This window comes from Pleurodeles waltl, chromosome 3_1 (genome assembly GCF_031143425.1).
Source record: "Pleurodeles waltl isolate 20211129_DDA chromosome 3_1, aPleWal1.hap1.20221129, whole genome shotgun sequence".
NCBI classification, from domain to species: Eukaryota; Metazoa; Chordata; class Amphibia; order Caudata; family Salamandridae; genus Pleurodeles; species Pleurodeles waltl.
This window is the reverse complement of record NC_090440.1, coordinates 1,193,965,718-1,193,983,765: the sequence shown is the minus strand read 5'-3', so window position 1 is coordinate 1,193,983,765 and position 18,048 is coordinate 1,193,965,718.

The window sequence follows — 18,048 nt, the reverse complement described above, 5'->3', positions numbered from 1 at the left end:
CCCATGGGTTTTGAGGCATTCCCAGATCTACAAGAATCTATAAACCTGGGAACGCGTCAAAATCCTATGCCTCCCCAGGGGAGGCGCAACGAAAATAAATATTTTTATTTCTTCTCGTTGTTTCTGCTTTCTATGTGTGCTGCATTTTGCATTTAAAAATACATCTTTTAGTGAAGTTGGTTTTTGAATTGTAGGTTTGAAAATGCCCCTTTTATAAAGTGTGCATTTTGTTGCTCAACCATTCTGTACCTGTCCGCTGAATAGACCTCTGGGTCAGGATGTCAGATAGGTTGTTTGTGCATTCACTCTAGATAGTCACACAAAAGGAGCTGAGGTGTGCCCAGCAAATCCTGATGGGTCTTCCTTATCTAGAGTGGTGGGAGGAGCTGACACTTGCATATGAATAGGGTTGTACCTGTCCTTGCACAGAGCAGTCTCCAACCCTCTGGAGTGTGTCTGGGGCCAGGGCAGGGAAAGGCAGGGTCTTATGCAAAACAAAGACTTCACTTTGAAGTTTGCCTACTTCAAAGTTAGAAATGGGTATAAGTACTGGACCTCTGACACCACAGGGTTGGAATCCTTCTGGACTGGGGAAATTCTGCCAGGAAGAAGAGGATGCTGTAGGAGGGACTGTGAATCTGCATGGTAATTTGGTGTGCTGGCCTGCTGCTTGCTGCATCTGTCCTTGGAGCAAAAGGACTGGCCTTGGCTTTCTACATCCTGCTTCCAAAGGTTTTCCAAGGGCTTGGACTGAGCTTGCCTTCTGTTAAGGAGTCTCAGGGACATCAAAGACTTCACCTACCAGCACCTGGGCTCTCTTTCTTAGAGTTCTGATTAGTCAAGTGGTGCCAAATCCAGTTCCTGGGCCCTTGGGAGTGAGTTCTGGTGCAACAAGGAAAAAACTAGTGCATCAACTTCCAGAACAACTTTGGAATCATCACCTCTCTCTGACCCCACGCTGCTGCCTGCACCAGAGCCGTGGTCCCCACTGAGTGGAATGACTGCGACCTACAACACAGGCCCAGTGCAGCTGCAACACACCCGAAGTCCAGCCACAGTCTTAATTCAGAGTGCCATGCCCCTGACATCCATGGCATCTGACTCTGCCGAAGCACCTGTGGCCCCATGATTGCAACACCATGAAGACAATGCCTTGTGTCTTCTGCTAGATTCATCTACCCCATCTAGTCATAAGGAACAGTCACCTCCCAGCCGATGTGGCATCACCTCCTCTGCAACAGTAAGGAACCGAAGTCTCAGCTCCCTGCCTAGCAGTAATGAACCGACGCCTGACCTCCCTGGTGGCAATAAGAAACCAACGCCGCACTGACTTCACTGACGCCTCACCTCCCTGACTCCGTTCAACGTCTTTGTTTCCTCATCACTTTCCAATGTACTGTAACCTGGGTCTATACAATGCAGGTGGAGCCGGACTGTTGGAAATAACTCTGTCAAACCTTTTTGATAGCCCCAGTTGGAGCTATTGTGTTTCTAAGCGCTATCCCGCATTTAATCTTTGAAAATTCTTATCTTTACTTGTGTATGTTGGATTTTTGTTGTTGTGGTTTTGTTTTACTCAGATAAGTATTGCTTGTTTGCTTAAACTGGTGTGGATACTTTTGTTGTGTTTTCACTGTGTTACTGTGGGTGTGTGTGTGTGTGTGTGTGTGTGTACACAAATACTGTACACATTGCCTCTGAGATAAGCCCAACTGCTTGAGCCAAGCTACCAAGGGGTTGAGCAGGAGTTATCTTAGCTGTATGACTCCCATACCCCACCTAGAGTGAGCATCCCCACTTGGATAGGGTGCAAACCACTGCCAATTAGAGACCACATTTCTAACAGCAATGGTTGTATGTATGAATTCCTTAAAGATTTTATAAACGAATAAACATTGTTTTGATGTTCATTATGGTGTCTGTAATCTGTGCTACAGGCATACAAATAAGGGGGTGTATATTAATAAAGGTGATTTTCCCAGGGGTGCTCCTTCACTTGAGACTTCTTTTCAGGCATTGGCTTTCCTCTGGCTCAAAGGAGAATCTTTTTTGTACCTCATTCCTGTGCCTATTGCTACCCCTCTTTATTCTCCAGTCTGGTTTATTTTACAAACCTTCTGATCTAGTCAGTTCGAATGATCTGAAAGTAGCTGTAGTGACTACACTCCTAACATGCATTGTACACCTATACTGAGGTATTTTTGTGTTACAAAGTCAGCTTCTAAATTAGAGCAGATATATCCTCAGTGTCATGTTGAAAACCTGAAAAGACTAAGAGTGGCATAATTCCATGACAAGCAAACTCCAAAAGGGGGTGCAATTATCGAAAAAAAGTCTGCCAGGTTGAGTGGAAAGTTTAATATAAGGAATCATCAGCAAGTCAAGGGCTTGTTCAATATTTAGGGGCCAAGTTGTTCGTGCACCTGTAGGTGATACTGCATTTAGAAAAGGATCCTCTCCTGCACTGAGTGCCAGTGAAGTAACATTCTTGCGGAGGTGCTCTGACCTCATATTAAGAAACCTTTGGTGAGTAGCACTACAGCCTAGTGGCCTGGTATGATGAAAGGGCAGCATATAGTGAGCTACAGTAGTCTAGCCAAGATTAAATGCGGTACCTACAATCCTAGACCTCCTCTTTAGAGATAAATGGGGAAGAATTAATCAATATTTTTTATTACATCCACGAACTAAAACAGGTACAGCAGTAAGCAGCTAAGTAAACAAGCATTGGAAAAGCCAATAGGCTTTGCCTTTGAAATATCTATTGGCTCTGTCAATGTTTTTTGGCACACTGTGCAAAAAGGCTGAAACTAAAGAAAATAAAAGCGATTTGAGGTACCCAATGCTGACCTTCTAACAGTACCTTTTTTCTTGACTTTAAGGCATGTTGTGCAACATGTCTAAAAAACATTGACAAAGCCAATAAATCGTGCATAGGCGAAACATATTGGCTTTGCCAATGCTTTTTTTTGTCTGCGTTGTCTATTTACCCTGTAGGTCAGTGAGTGAAATGTGATTTGTGTGAGCTGACAATTAGGATTTGCTCACATTGAGAGATTTACAAGTAAGAATAATATCCCCAGACAGTGAGAAAACACACAAGGAGAATAAAATGTGCAGCCATGAGAATTGTCTTTCCTTCCTCAGATCTTAGCAAATAATTCTTATGTGCAAAATCCTGGGGGTCTCTAGCTGCGGAGGCGTCAATTACCATCTCTGGTAGCTGAAAGCCTGGCTTCACCAGGCAGAAGGATTGTGCAGAGGGCCCAGCCCACGTGAGGCGTCCACACTACGCAAAGCATCCAACGTGTCCAGTGCAGTCATGACCCGCACCCTTTACAGTCTCCTTCACTTACTCAAGTAGCTGGTGAGTGTTGGTGAGAATGGGGGAGGAGTAGAGAATATGCAAGCCCCAGATGTCTGACATTTCATTAATTGATTTTTATATGGCAAACCACATCACTTATTGTTAAAACTAGGGGCCTCATTTACAAGCCCCTAGCTGCACACTGCGCCACTGAAGGATCATTTTTTTTACGCTCGGGTGACGCATTGTGCCATCCCATATTAACAAGGCCACGCAAAGCCACCTTGCATGGCTTTTCATGGCCTTGTAAATATAGCTTCCTTTCAGGCCTAACTCTGCGTGAAAGGGGCATTGCCTGGGTGTTGTTGTGGATGTTCCCATGTAAAACCTTTGGAATCTGATGCATTCCCAAATTTACAAGGCTGAGAATGCACCAGATTCCTCTGCCACCTCAGGGGTGACTTTAAAGTGGTGCAGCAGGAAGAAATAACATTATTTCTCCCCTTTTTTCCTCATTCTGCAGCACACATAGAAAAAGGAAAATGCCTTTAATGATTGTTTATGTGCAAGAAGGTGCCCCTTCCTGCACATAAACAATCATCCCTGCAACGCAGATACCCCTGCACCATGGTGCAAGGGTGCCTGCGCTGGTGCTAGTCAGCAGTTTGTGGGCCAGCGCAGAGGACAGAACCAAGAAGCATCATATTTTGGGAAATACAACACATCTCTGCACTTTCAAAATGATGTGGTGTGCTTACAGGGCCGAACTGCATCATCTCTTTGTAACTGAGTTCCTGGGTTTTTCAAAGCAGTCGCACACAGTGCATTTCACAATTAGAAAACATGCTTCAAAAATGAGGGAACGCATAAAACCAGACATGGCTAATAAAAAACTCACATGGTGCCATTGGCACATATTACATTGTACATAAATAAAAAAAAAACTCTCACACAGAGCTACTGACACCGAGTCTGAATAAAATAAGCAAACTCCCACATACATTAGCACAAAATGCATTAGAAAAGAAAGATGTAAACTAATACCCACAAAATTAGAAAATGCCAAAGCAATGGCAAACCTTGAACATGGTTCACCATTTCCTAGTGTGTATTTCTAACAGGAACGCAATAGCCACCCAAATAAAAGTCAGTTAAAAATAAACATTTGCACAGAGAAAGCATTAGAATCAAATCAAGACCTCAACTAATAGGCATGTAGTTGCAAAATGTTAATGCAACACTGAGACTCCAATAAATACTTGTACAAAGCCACTGGCATAAAGTACATTAGAAATCAAATTTAAAAAAGTGACTGCAAAATTCGAACATAGTACCTGCAGGAACCTGCAGTTGAAGGACACTATACATCGGATGCCACATTGTATCCCTCACAATAGCCAAATATTGTAAGACCAGTTTTTAACGTTGAGCTGAAGTTTATATTGATATTCTACTTGGCAGATATGATTGAAACAACCGGAGAATTCTGCCAAGTAAGAGTAGCATTAAAACTTCCTTTAAGGAATTGCGATTTTTCCATTTGACTTGGATTTGTAAAAAAAAGCAGTTGAGACATTGCCACAGCACACCCAGAGGACCTATAGTCTAAAGTAGTGACTCCCATTCCAACACAGCTAGTTCCATACACCTATCATTTCTATCCTTAATTACCTGAGCAAGGGCTCTTTCCAGTCTTACGATTGGGGGAGTTGAAGAGTCCTTGATCCACAGTGGGCGTTTCCCTGACCCTGGACCCTGGACCCTGTAAGTTGGAGCAGTGGGATCCAGAGCTGTGTGACTTCTGTCATATCCAGGTTTAGTGTTGTGGATTGGAGGCGGTCCAATTTCCCCCACTCTCAAGAAGTATGTCCCATGCAAAAAGGAAAATTGATCCACAGAGGCTACAAAACATGACTGTTAGAAATGGGGTTTTTGGTTGGCAGTCAGGTTGCCCTCTGTCCAAGCAAGAACCCTCACTCTAGTCAGGGTAAGTCACACACAATCCAAAATCAGCCTGTGCTCACCCTCCGGTAGCTTGGCACGAGCAGTCAGGCTTAACTTAGAAGGCAATGTGTAAAGCATTTGTGCAATAAATCATACAACACCATAGCATAACATCACAAAAATACACCACACAGTGTTTAGAAAAATATATAATATTTATCTGGGTATCTTCAGGTCAAAACGATCAAAGTTGCAATATGAATTTGTAAAGATATCACTGAAAAGTGATATAAAGTGTCTTAAGTCTTTAGAAAGTAAACAGAGTCTCTTTCAAACACAAAGTACCTGGTTTCTGGTGGAAAATCTCCTCAGAGGGCCACAAAGGAAGAGTTGCGTGGAAAAAGGGTGTGTGCGTCGATTTCTCCCCAGCACACACAAACTTGCGTCGTTATTTTCCACGCGGGGAAGTTGGGCGTCGTTTTCCGGCAAGCGGACAGTCTCTTTCTGTGGGTCGCGGGGATTACCAGATGTCCCGGGTCTGTGCGTGGATTTTCCTGCTTGTTTTCCGGCTGCGTGTCGTTCTGCGGGGCTGCGCGTCGAAGTTTCGATCTCACGGCAGGCGTCGCGTCGATTTCTTCTGCGGAGTCGGGCGGCGTTGTCCTTGCGAGGCCGTGCGTCAAAGTTTTGATCTCACGGCAGGCGTCGCGTCAATTTCTCCTGCGGAGTCAGGCGGCGTTGTCCTTGCGAGGCCGTGCGTCAAAGTTATGATCTCACGGCAGGCGTCGCGTCGATTTCTCCCGGGAAGTCGGGCGGCGTTGTCCTTGCGAGGCCGTGCGTCAAAGTTTCGGTCGTCCCGAAGGCGTCGCGTTGATCAGCGTCGGTGTGCGGCGTTTTTCTTGCTGCGGAACAAGCTGTGCTTCGAAAAGTTCGCCGCACGGAGCGTCCAAGAGGAAGAGTGAAGTCTTTTTGGTCCTGAGACTTCAGGGAACAGGAGGCAAGCTCTATCCAAGCCCTTGGAGAGCACTTTTACAGCCAGACAAGGCAGCAGGCCAACAGCAAGGCAGCAGTCCTTTGTAGAAAAGCAGACAGGTGAGTCCTTTGGGCAGCCAGGCAGTTCTTCTTGGCAGGATGTAGTTTCTGGTTCAGGTTTCTTCTCCAGCAAGTGTCTGATGAGGTAGGGCAGAGGCCCTGTTTTATACTAAGTTGTGCCTTTGAAGTGGGGGTGACTTCAAAGAGTCTCTAAGAAATGCACCAAGCCCCCTTTCAGTTCAATCCTGTCTGCCAGAGTCCCAGTAGGGGGTGTGGCAGTCCTTTGTGTGAGGGCAGGCCCTCCACCCTCCCAGCCCAGGAAGACCCATTCAAAATGCAGATGTATGCAAGTGAGGCTGAGTACCCTGTGTTTGGGGTGTGTCTGAGTGAATGCACAAGGAGCTGTCAACTAAACCTAGCCAGACGTTGATTGAAGGGCACAACAAGATTTTAGTGCAAAGAAATGCTCACTTTCTAAAAGTGGCATTTCTAGAATAGTAATATTAAATCCGACTTCACCAGTCAGCAGGATTTTGTATTACCATTCTGGCCATACTAAATATGACCTTCCTGCTCCTTTCAGATCAGCAGCTGCCACTTCAACAGTGTATGAGAGCAGCCCCAATGTTAGCCTATGAAGGGAGCAGGCCTCACAGTAGTGTAAAAACGAATTTAGGAGTTTTACACTACTAGGACATATAACCACACAAGTACATGTCCTGCCTTTTACCCACACAACACCCTGCTCTAGGGGTTACCTAGGGCACACATTAGGGGTGACTTATGTATAGAAAAAGGGGAGTTCTAGGCTTGGCAAGTACCTTTAAATGCCAAGTCGAAGTGGCAGTGAAACTGCACACACAGGCCTTGCAATGGCAGGCCTGAGACAAGGTTAAGGGGCTACTGAGGTGGGTGGCACAACCAGTGCTGCAGGCCCACTAGTAGCATTTAATCTACCTGCCCTAGGCACATGTAGTGCACTCTACCAGGGACTTACAAGTAAATTAAATAGTCAATCATGGATAAACCAATCAGTAGTACAATTTACACAGAGAGCATATGCACTTTAGCACTGGTTAGCAGTGGTAAAGTGCCCAGAGGTCAAAAGCCAACAACAACAGGTCAGAAAAAATAGGAGGAAGGAGGCAAAAAGTTTGGGGATGTCCCTGTCAAAAAGCCAGGTCCAACATGACCCCCTACCAGCCTAAAGCCAGGGGAGAACAATCACTATCCTGATGTACATCCCTGTTTGAGGCGACAGAACAAGGACCCAAGCCCACAACAGCAGGGGCATGCTCCAGTTCTTCGCCTTCCTGACTACAATTGGATCACTCTGTCCATACTCTCAGGGCCCACTAAGCCAACCCATGGGGAACCTTTCTCCTTACCTGCGGATCCCATCTGTGCAGCACCTAACCTTACTTTGCTCACAAATGTATCCCAGGAGCAGGATAGTACCACCATGACCAACACAGTGGTGTTGCCCACTCTACCCCCGGGGTGTGACACTTGTCCCCTCCCCAGGGATAACTCTGTCCACCCGGACAGCAAGCCACAGTGATTACTGACAGCTGCCAGGGATGAGAGCCAGGCCCCAGGCCTCTCAAAGCTCTCCAACCACTGTGGCTGTGGAGAGTGGGGGGCGGTAGCCCCAGGTGCTGGGCACCCTTTAACCACTCTCCCTTCCACCAGGTCAGGGATGACAGCCTGAACCTGGTCCTCCCCTCTGGGGCTCTGTACCCTCCCTCCTGGAGCGGTACCCCCAGAGTCCAACATGGTCAGGGTGCTTACAGAAGTCGCCCTGTACCATTCCTCCACCAGTGCAGGGCTGTTAACCTGCAACTGGCCCTCCAACCTGGGGCCTGTACCTTCAGGTTGGACTAGGGCCCGGGGTGAGGCTTCCCTCCCCCTGCCCTCCCTTCTGGGGTCCAGCACCCTCCAACTAGGAGTGGCCTCCTCAGAAGACAACATGGTAGGGGCACTGTTATCAGTAGCCCCTCCCTCCAGGTCCGGGTTGACACCCTGAACCTGGTCTTCCAGCCCAGGGTCTGTACCCTCAGACTGGATCACTGCCTGGCAAACCATGACTTCCTGGGAGGCACACCTACCCCCCACCAGGTCAGAGTTTAACCTCTGCACCTGACCATTCAACTCAGAGTCACCACCCTGAAGTTGAACAATTGCCTGGCACGCCAGGACTTCCTGGAGGGCACACTGACCCTCCACCAGGTCAGAGTTTAACCTCTGAACTGGGCCATTCAACTCAGAGTCACCACCCTGAAGTTGAACAATTGCCTGGCGCACCAGGACTTTCTGGAGGGCACACTTACCTCGCACCAGGTCAGAGTTTAACCCCTGAGCCTGGTTCCCCAACCCAGGGTCACCACCCTGAGGTTGGGCAATTGCCTGACACGCCAGGACTTTCTGGGGGGCACACCTACCCCCCACCAGGTCAGAGTTTAACCTCTGAACCTGGTCATCCAACCCAGAGTCAACACCCTGAGGTTGGACAATTGCCTGGCACAGCAGGACTTCTTGGGAGGCACACCTACCTCCCACCAGGTCAGAGTTTAACCTCTGAACCTGGGTATCCAACCGAGGGTCACCACCCTGAGGTTGAACAATTGCCTGGCACGCCAGGACTTTCTGGGGGGCACACCTACCCCCCACCAGGTCAGAGTTTAACCTCTGAACCCGGTTATCCAACCCAGAGTCAGCACTCTGAGGTTGGACCACTGCCTGGTACACCAGGACTTTCTGGGGGGCACACCTACCCCCCAACAGGTCAGAGTTTATCCCCTGAACCTGGTTAGCCAACCCAGAGTCACCACCCTGAGGTTGAACCATTGCCTGGCAGGCCAGGACTTCCAGGGAGGCACACCTACCTCCCACCAGGTCAGAGTTTAACCTCTGAGCCTGGTTCCCCAACCCAGAGTCACCACCCTGAGGTTGAACCATTGCCTGGCAGGCCAGGACTTCCAGGGAGGCACACCTACCTCCCACCAGGTCAGAGTTTAACCTCTGAGCCTGGTTCCCCAACCCAGGGTTACCACCCTGAGGTTGGGCAATTGCCTGGCACGCCAGGACTTTCTGGGGGGCACACCTACCCCCCACCAGGTCAGAGTTTAACCTCTGAACCTGGTCATCCAACCCAGAGTCAACACCCTGAGGTTGGACAATTGCCTGGCACAGCAGGACTTCTTGGGAGGCACATCTACCTCCCACCAGGTCAGAGTTTAACCTCTGAGCTTGGTTCCCCAACCCAGGGTCACCACCCTGAGGTTGGGCAATTGCATGGCACGCCAGGACTTTGTGGGGGGCACACCTTCCCCCCACCAGGTCAGAGTTTAACCTCTGAACCTGGTTATCCAACCCAGAGTCACCACCCTGAGGTTGAATCTTTGCCTGGCATGCCAGGACTTCCTGGGGGGCACTCTCACCCCCCACAAGGGACACACCGTCCCCAAGGGCCACACAAGAGTCTGGTTGGCGCAGGTCTCCCGACCTCTGCCCATCCGGCAGAGTCTGGGTTTCCCCCAAACCAGAAACGGTTTCACCTGGGTCATTCCGGGGGGGCTCTGCTCTCAGAGCTGTCACCTGACTCTCAAGGTCCTCCACTGGGGTCTGCAACCCCCTCTCAACCCTATGTCTGGACTTCTGCACCCCCTCCCTAGGAGGGGTACTGCCAGACACCAGAACTGTTGGGATGCTGGCTACAGTCACCCCCCCAAGTTCTTCGGACACTGCGGGGCTTCCCTCAAAAGGTGGCCCTACGGTACAGGCTAGGCTTCCCTCCTGGTGTTCCCTCATGGAACCCTCTAGGACCTGGGACCTACCTGGGACACTACAATCCTTTCCCACCACACTCGGTTGGGAACCACCTAGACCACTCCCTTCAGGAGCACCCCCAAATGCCTCTTCAGACTCTCTGGTACTCACCCAGAAGTCTGCCTCCATTGTAAGTTCCCTGGGGTCAGAGAACTCACACTCCACCTGGTGTTGGCGTAGCTCTGGAAAATAAGGACCAGGCATATGCTCTCCAGCAATTACATCACTCTGCCCTTCACATGTATTAACCACAGTACCCTTCACCAAACCACCCAGTAACTCAACCTTGGAAAAGCACTCTACTTCACCCTCCTGAGACTGGTGAGACAGTATCTGTCTGTCCCTGACACTCAACCCATACTCTTCTGGGATGTCTCTACACTCTATATCCAGGACGTCCACCAGGGGGGAACCCTTTTCTCTGTCACTCTCTGCTAGAGTCAGTAAAGTGTCCCTCCCCCCAGTAGGAATATGACTCCCTGTGCCAGTCCCCCAATCCTTCTCAGGGACCCTGTGCATAACGGGAACTACCTCATACCCTTGAACCGCCTGGGGTGTGTCAACTCCCTTCTTCAAGTTGGGCACCACATCTCTGGGCTTGTGCCCTCCTTCAGCAGTACTAGATGCAAGATTTTTGCTGCCACCATCTGAACTGGACTCAGCCCTTCCGGCCTCCAGTTTCAGCTCTTTACAGCTCAGTTCTTGAGCTGCAATCTTTTCTTCTTCCAGGGCTAAGAGTCTTTTTGCCTCAACCTCTGCAAGATACTCCTCTAATTGTTGCTCCTGTCGCCTTTGACCTCGGAGCCATTCATCTATTTCTGGGTCACTGTCCAAATCTGAGTAGTCTTCCTCCTCAGGTGCGTAGTCCTCCTCCTCATCTGAGGGGTACTTAGTCATTTGGTTTCTTGCTGCCTCTCTCTCTGCCCATCTTTCCTCCCCCCAGACTATGTAGTGATGTAGCATCTCCGCCTTAGTAGATCTCCTTGCTACAGGAAGGCCCCATTTTCTGCAAAGCTCCCTTAGGTCAGCCTTAGTGAGGTGGTCAGTACGAACAAAGAATGAGTAGGTAAGCAATCCCATTCTGATAAGATCTTATCAGCAAAAACCAAAATCCAAAGTCCAAAATATCAATAGTATATCCAGGAGGACATCAGAGAACCAAAAGCCAAAAAATATGAAAAATCAAGTTGACCTTCAACTGTGGGTAGGTAGTGAAATACTTAGCTACTGTATGTCACTGCACAAACACAAGTCCTATCCTCACCGCTGATCACCAATGTTAGAAATTGAGTTTTTGGTTGGCAGTCAGGTTGCCCTCTGTCCAAGCAAGAACCCTCACTCTAGTCAGGGTAAGTCACACACAATCCAAAATCAGCCTGTGATCACCCTCCGGTAGCTTGGCACGAGCAGTCAGGCTTAACTTAGAAGGCAATGTGTAAAGCATTTGTGCAATAAATCATACAACACCATAGCATAACACCGCAAAAATACACCACACAGTGTTTAGAAAAATATATAATATTTATCTGGGTATCTTCAGGTCAAAACGATCAAAGTTGCAATATGACTTTGTAAAGATATCACTGAAAAGTGATATAAAGTGTCTTAAGTCTTTAGAAAGTAAACAGAGTCTCTTTCAAACACAAAGTACCTGGTTTCTGGTGGAAAATCTCCTCAGAGGGCCACAAAGGAAGAGGTGTGTGGAAAAAGGGTGTGTGAGTCGATTTCTCCCCAGCACACACGGACTTGCGTCGTTATTTTCCATGCGGGGAAGTCGGGCGTCGTTTTCCGGCGCGCGGACAGTCTCTTTCTGTGGGTCGCGGGGATTACCAGATGTCCCGGGTCTGTGCGTGGATTTTCCTGCTTGTTTTCCGGCTGCGTGTCGTTCTGCGGGGCTGCGCGTCAAAGTTTTGATCTCACGGCAGGCGTTGCGTCGATTTCTTCTGCGGAGTCGGGCAGCGTTGTCCTTGCGAGGCCGTGCGTCAAAGTTTTGATCTCACGGCAGGTGTCGCGTCGATTTCTCCTGCGGAGTCGGGCGGCGTTGTCCTTGCGAGGCTGTGCGTCAAAGTTTCGGTCGTCCCGAAGGCGTTGCGTTGATCAGCGTCGGTGTGCGGCGGTTTTCTTGCCGCGGAACAAGCTGTGCGTCGAAAAGTTCGGCGCACGGAGCGTCCAAGAGGAAGAGTGAAGTCTTTTTGGTCCTGAGACTTCAGGGAACAGGAGGCAAGCTCTATCCAAGCCCTTGGAGAGCACTTTTACAGCCAGACAAGAGTTCAGCAAGGCAGCAGGCCAACAGCAAGGCAACAGTCCTTTGTAGATAAGCAGACAGGTGAGTCCTTTGGGCAGCCAGGCAGTTCTTCTTGGCAGGATGTAGTTTCTGGTTCAGGTTTCTTCTCCAGCAAGTGTCTGATGAGGTAGGGCAGAGTCCCTGTTTTATACTAAGTTGTGCCTTTGAAGTGGGGGTGACTTCAAAGAGTCTCTAAGAAATGCACCAAGCCCCCTTTCAGTTCAATCCTGTCTGCCAGAGTCCCAGTAGGGGGTGTGGCAGTCCTTTGTGTGAGGGCAGGCCCTCCACCCTTCCAGCCCAGGAAGACCCATTCAAAATGCAGATGTATGCAAGTGAGGCTAAGTACCCTGTGTTTGGGGTGTGTCTGAGTGAATGCACAAGGAGCTGTCAACTAAACCTAGCCAGACGTGGATTGAAGGGCACAACAAGCTTTTAGTGCAAAGAAATGCTCACTTTCTAAAAGTGGCATTTCTAGAATAGTAATATTAAATCCGACTTCACCAGTCAGCAGGATTTTGTATTACCATTCTGGCCATACTAAATATGACCTTCCTGCTCCTTTCAGATCAGCAGCTGCCACTTCAACAGTGTATGAGAGCAGCCCCAATGTTAGCCTATGAAGGGAGCAGGCCTCACAGTAGTGTAAAAACGAATTTAGGAGTTTTACACTACTAGGACATATAACCACTCAAGTACATGTCCTGCCTTTTACCCACACAGCACCCTGCTCTAGGGGTTACCTAGGGCACACATTAGGGGTGACTTATGTATAGAAAAAAGGGAGTTCTAGGCTTGGCAAGTACCTTTAAATGCCAAGTCGAAGTGGCAGTGAAACTGCACACACAGGCCTTGCAATGGCAGGCCTGAGACAAGGTTAAGGGGCTACTGAGGTGGGTGGCACAACCAGTGCTGCAGGCCCACTAGTAGCATTTAATCTACCTGCCCTAGGCACATGTAGTGCACTCTACCAGGGACTTACAAGTAAATTAAATAGTCAATCATGGATAAACCAATCAGTAGTACAATTTACACAGAGAGCATATGCACTTTAGCACTGGTTAGCAGTGGTGAAGTGCCCAGAGGTCAAAAGCCAACAACAACAGGTCAGAAAAAAATAGGAGGAAGGAGGCAAAAAGTTTGGGGATGTCCCTGTCAAAAAGCCAGGTCCAACAATGACTTTACTCAGTCCAAAATTAAATCAAAAATATAAACTCAAGTGCTGTGGTGGTAAGTCACCACAGCAGCAAATGTAAATTATATTGGTTGCTTACAGATCAGACCCAGTCTAAAATTAACCCTGCCACATCATGGACCACATATTTTGGCCCAAGTTACATAATTAGTGAGCACTCTCTGGTTTGAAGCAGTTCAGGGTACAGTGAAGTTGTTGCTACTACTGGGAACTCATGACCTCCTTTTTAACCTTTGCCCTTCTGTAACCTGGCTCTGATCTATGATCAACCAGTTCAATATAGTTTTTAAGTGTTCTAGTTGTGTGTCACTCCTTTAACAACAAATGCTATCCTTGGTGGACTAGAACACAAACCACAGCCTGGTTTCAAGCAGAGATTTATGCCACGCCACCAGTCAATCCCCTATATTCATTGACTCAGCTTTGTGACATAAAGAATACCATGCCCTGGTTCTAAGTGGAGATTTATGCTCCACAACCCCCATTACCCAATAATCTTTAATTCAGGTTTGTAACAAGAAGAATACCACATAAAGGAAGCTCTCTGCTCACCTTAACTGGATATTCATCAGTACTGTCAAGCAAATGTTATTTAATTCGGAAAAAGGTAAGAGCTTAGATCTGATGCTTAAGGGATGCCAACAGGAAGAGGTGTTGGTGGGGATAAGAACTTAGGTCGCCGAGAGGAAAACCACTGAAGGCAGTTTTGTAAATACCAATGTTTTGGTAAAATATTGCAGTGTCAAAAGCTGAAGTTAGGTCAAGAAAACTGAGGAGAGAAGAAGGGTGATTGTAAAGCGCCAAGGAAATGAAGTTGGAGTCATGGTAAAATGTTGTTACTGTTGAATCAAGGGACAGAAGCCTGATTGGAAGGATTGTGAAAATTGTTGAATGAGAAATATAATAAGTCAGTTGTAGACAAGGCAATCTAATGTCTCAGTCAAGAAACAGAGAATCTCTCTTGTTTCTCTGATAGGTAAATAAAAAGGGTCAGCAGTTCGTTATTCAGTAGTGGCAAAATCACCGCGGATTTGAAGCACTTTCGGTAGATTCCAGTTAGCAGGGAGTGATTGAAAACTGAAGTGAGTTAGAGAAATACTTTAGAGAAGAAGGCTAGCTAAGGGTTTAAGAGTTTGAGTGCGGAAATGGTTGAATGGTGCACAACATCGATTAGCAGGTTTCAGATTTGGAATGAGTTTCAATGAGGAACAATAAATCGGTAAGTGTATTGTTTTGTGAATGTAGTTGGGCTCTGATGGACGAAGGGTAACCAAATAGTGTAGAAAAAGTAGCACTGTTTTTGGTGATCTTGGAGAAAATGCATGATTGAAATTCTGAGACTGAGAGTGTGGAGTGTGTGATAGGAGGATCGGGTGGGAAGGTTAAGTTACTAATCATATGTGAAATACTTTGGGGATGTTTGTGTGGTGATAAAAATATATTTTGAAAGTATGCGGTTTTGCCATTGTTAAGAGAAAGGTGCCTATGGCAAGCCAATAGCTACTGAGGTTTTCTCAACTCTTTTGTTTACACCATTTGTGAAGGAGTCCCTCATTCTTTTTGTGCATGGATGTTAGTGATGCAGGGTTGTGGATGTGAAGAAGTGGTAGAGAATGTAATGTAATTAGGAGACAGTGCATATCAAAATCATGTTGAATTGTTTTCTTGTATTCACCAAAGGAAGTGGTGTAATGGATTTGGGTGCCTTTATTAAATGTGAAGATGTCGCAAAAAATCCACTACAAACACCTTATCACTGGTTAATTAAGGAGCAATATTTTATTGCACCTCATCCATTTCGTCTCGTAACTGCCAGCTTATTTTAAGATCGACATTCTTTCTGCACGCATGCAGAGTTCTTTTTTGGAGCATTGTCATCCCACACTTCTCTCTTAACAAATAGTCAATTGCCAAACTCAGGGCCATATTTATACTTTTTGACGCAAAGCTGCGCCGGCGCAGTTTTGCGTCAAAATGTTTACCGCCGGCTAACGCCATTTCGATGCGCCGTGCGGGTGTCAAATTTATACTTTGACGCACGGCGGCGCAACCAACAGGTGGGAGTCATTTTTTTTGACGCACACCGCGGCGTCAAGTCGTAAAGGAAAACAATGTTAACGCGACGTAAATGACTGTGGGTCGATTTACGACAGCGCAACCTGGAAAGTGCCGTTTTTTTTTATGCAATAGCATCAAAAATACCCGCGAACACTGCCCTTTCAGCAGAGGAGAGCCAAAATGAATCCCAGATGCCACTATAGACCCCAGGAAGATGACAGCAGACCAGGAACCAGCCAGGATGATCCATACAGGAACCAGGACATATATAGAAAAAAAAGAAAGTGTCGCTTCAGTGCAGAGGAGTAGGAAATCCTGGTTAAAGAGGTGACGGAACACCAGCACCAACTGTTCATCACCTCTAAGTTGCCAATCAGCAGCAGAGAGGCCATATGGCAACAATTTGTTGACAAGATCAACAGTGTGGCTGAAGTACACAGGACAGTCACCGAGTGTAAGAAACGCTGGCATGACTGCAAACGTAGGACAAAGGAAAAAATGTCCAGGAACAGAAAGGCAGCACTGCAGACTAGAGGTGGGAGTCCAGCACACCAGGAGGTCCTGGACCACATGGAGGAGATGGTCGCAGCCGTCATCCCTGAGGAGATCGTCACATGGATTCAAGGACAGGACAGCGCAGACTACCACGAGACAACGCACATGAAGGGTAAGTCGCATGGGGAATTATAATGCAATAATGTTAACTGCAACCAGAGTGGGAAATCTCTACTACACAATGCATGTAAGTCAGCATATATATGGAGTGGCATGGGTAAAGGGGCACGGCAGGGGGGCATGCCCAGCACAGACAGAAGCTGGGGCACGACATAACACAACACCAACAACAGTCCCATGGGGGCATGCTGTTATGACAACAATGGAGCTAAGGGAAAGCCTCGACAGGTGCGAAGGCCACTACGTCAAACTTACATCCTGGCACTCGTCAGTCAAAATATATCCTACATCAACTAGGTCCCTATCAGTAATCCAGTCGCCAAAACAACAACTGCAATGTAACTGCGACAAGAGTTGACACTAACACCTCTGATCTCTGTGCAGCTATAGTAGCCAATGGCAGTAACCTCCCCATGGAACATACATACCTAAATTAGGGGGTGAGGATGATATCTGCAACAATCTCCAGAAATAAGACAAAGGCACCAGTACACTCAAATGTCAATGCCCATAGTTGACACAAACATCAGCCAAAGTAAACAGCAATAGGAGCCACACAGCACTAAGGACACACACATGCTGCATACGTCAGGGTCCCTCACGTGCCTGGCTAACAAGGAAACATCACAAATGTCATACTGCTCAGACAACAACATTGAGGAGGGGACACATGCAACTGGTCACTGAAATACACCTGCACAGTCAGAGGACCAAATAGGACATTGATACTATAAACAGGGCAATCCAATTAAACACACATTACCCAACATCAGCTGGAAACATTAACAATGTCTACATCCATATCACATCGTAACATTGCCATGCATAGGATATGCCACATAACAATTACAATTAGGTCAATGTGAACAATCAGATTTTGGGGCAGGTCCTGAGAGGCAAGTGTGCCGCCAGGGCAATCACAACACCCACAGCCAGTGAAAGGTCTCACCATACGAATAGATATACACAGAGGGTCGAGTAGGACAGAAAGATGGCTATTCCCTAATTGGTACAAAGCAACACCTAGAGGCGATTAGGCAGACAAGTCTGATAACTCTTTATCATACATGTGACACACAGGTGGGCCATAGGCCTATAACAAAGCCCATATGAAGGACAGCAGATACCAATACCAAACAAGATCACAAAGTAAAGTCATCCAAAGGCTTGCATGTTACGTCAAAATTGTCACAACACAGACACACTAATTGTACCCTGTTTCATTGCAGAGGAACATGGATCTCCTGCCGATATGCCTGTCTCTGATTTCCCTGATGACATGGATGACGAGCCCATAAACATTCCCCAGGAGACCCTCCAAAAGGTCCTTGAAACCCTCCAGACCCCACCTTCAGTCACAAGGAGAAGCACAGAACAAGCAGCCATCACAGAAGAACCACCCACCACCCCAATTGCACGACCTGCCAGCTCCTACACAGCTGAGGACTCTGACGACACTGGCACCAGCTTTGAAAGAACTGTAGTTGGTGTACAGCGGGAGCTGGCCAAGGAGGTGCGGGTGGGGATGCAAAATATGGCAGCCAGCCTTGAGGGGGTGCGCTCGTGCATGTTGTCATCTGCAGATCAGACAGCAGCTATGCAAGCCCTAACATCCATACTGCAAGGACTACAAGAAACTATAAAGGAATTCACCACTGCAGTAAGGGAGTTGCCACAACACCTCGCACCCCAAACTTTCCACTGCATGCACGAATGCAATCATGACTCCCT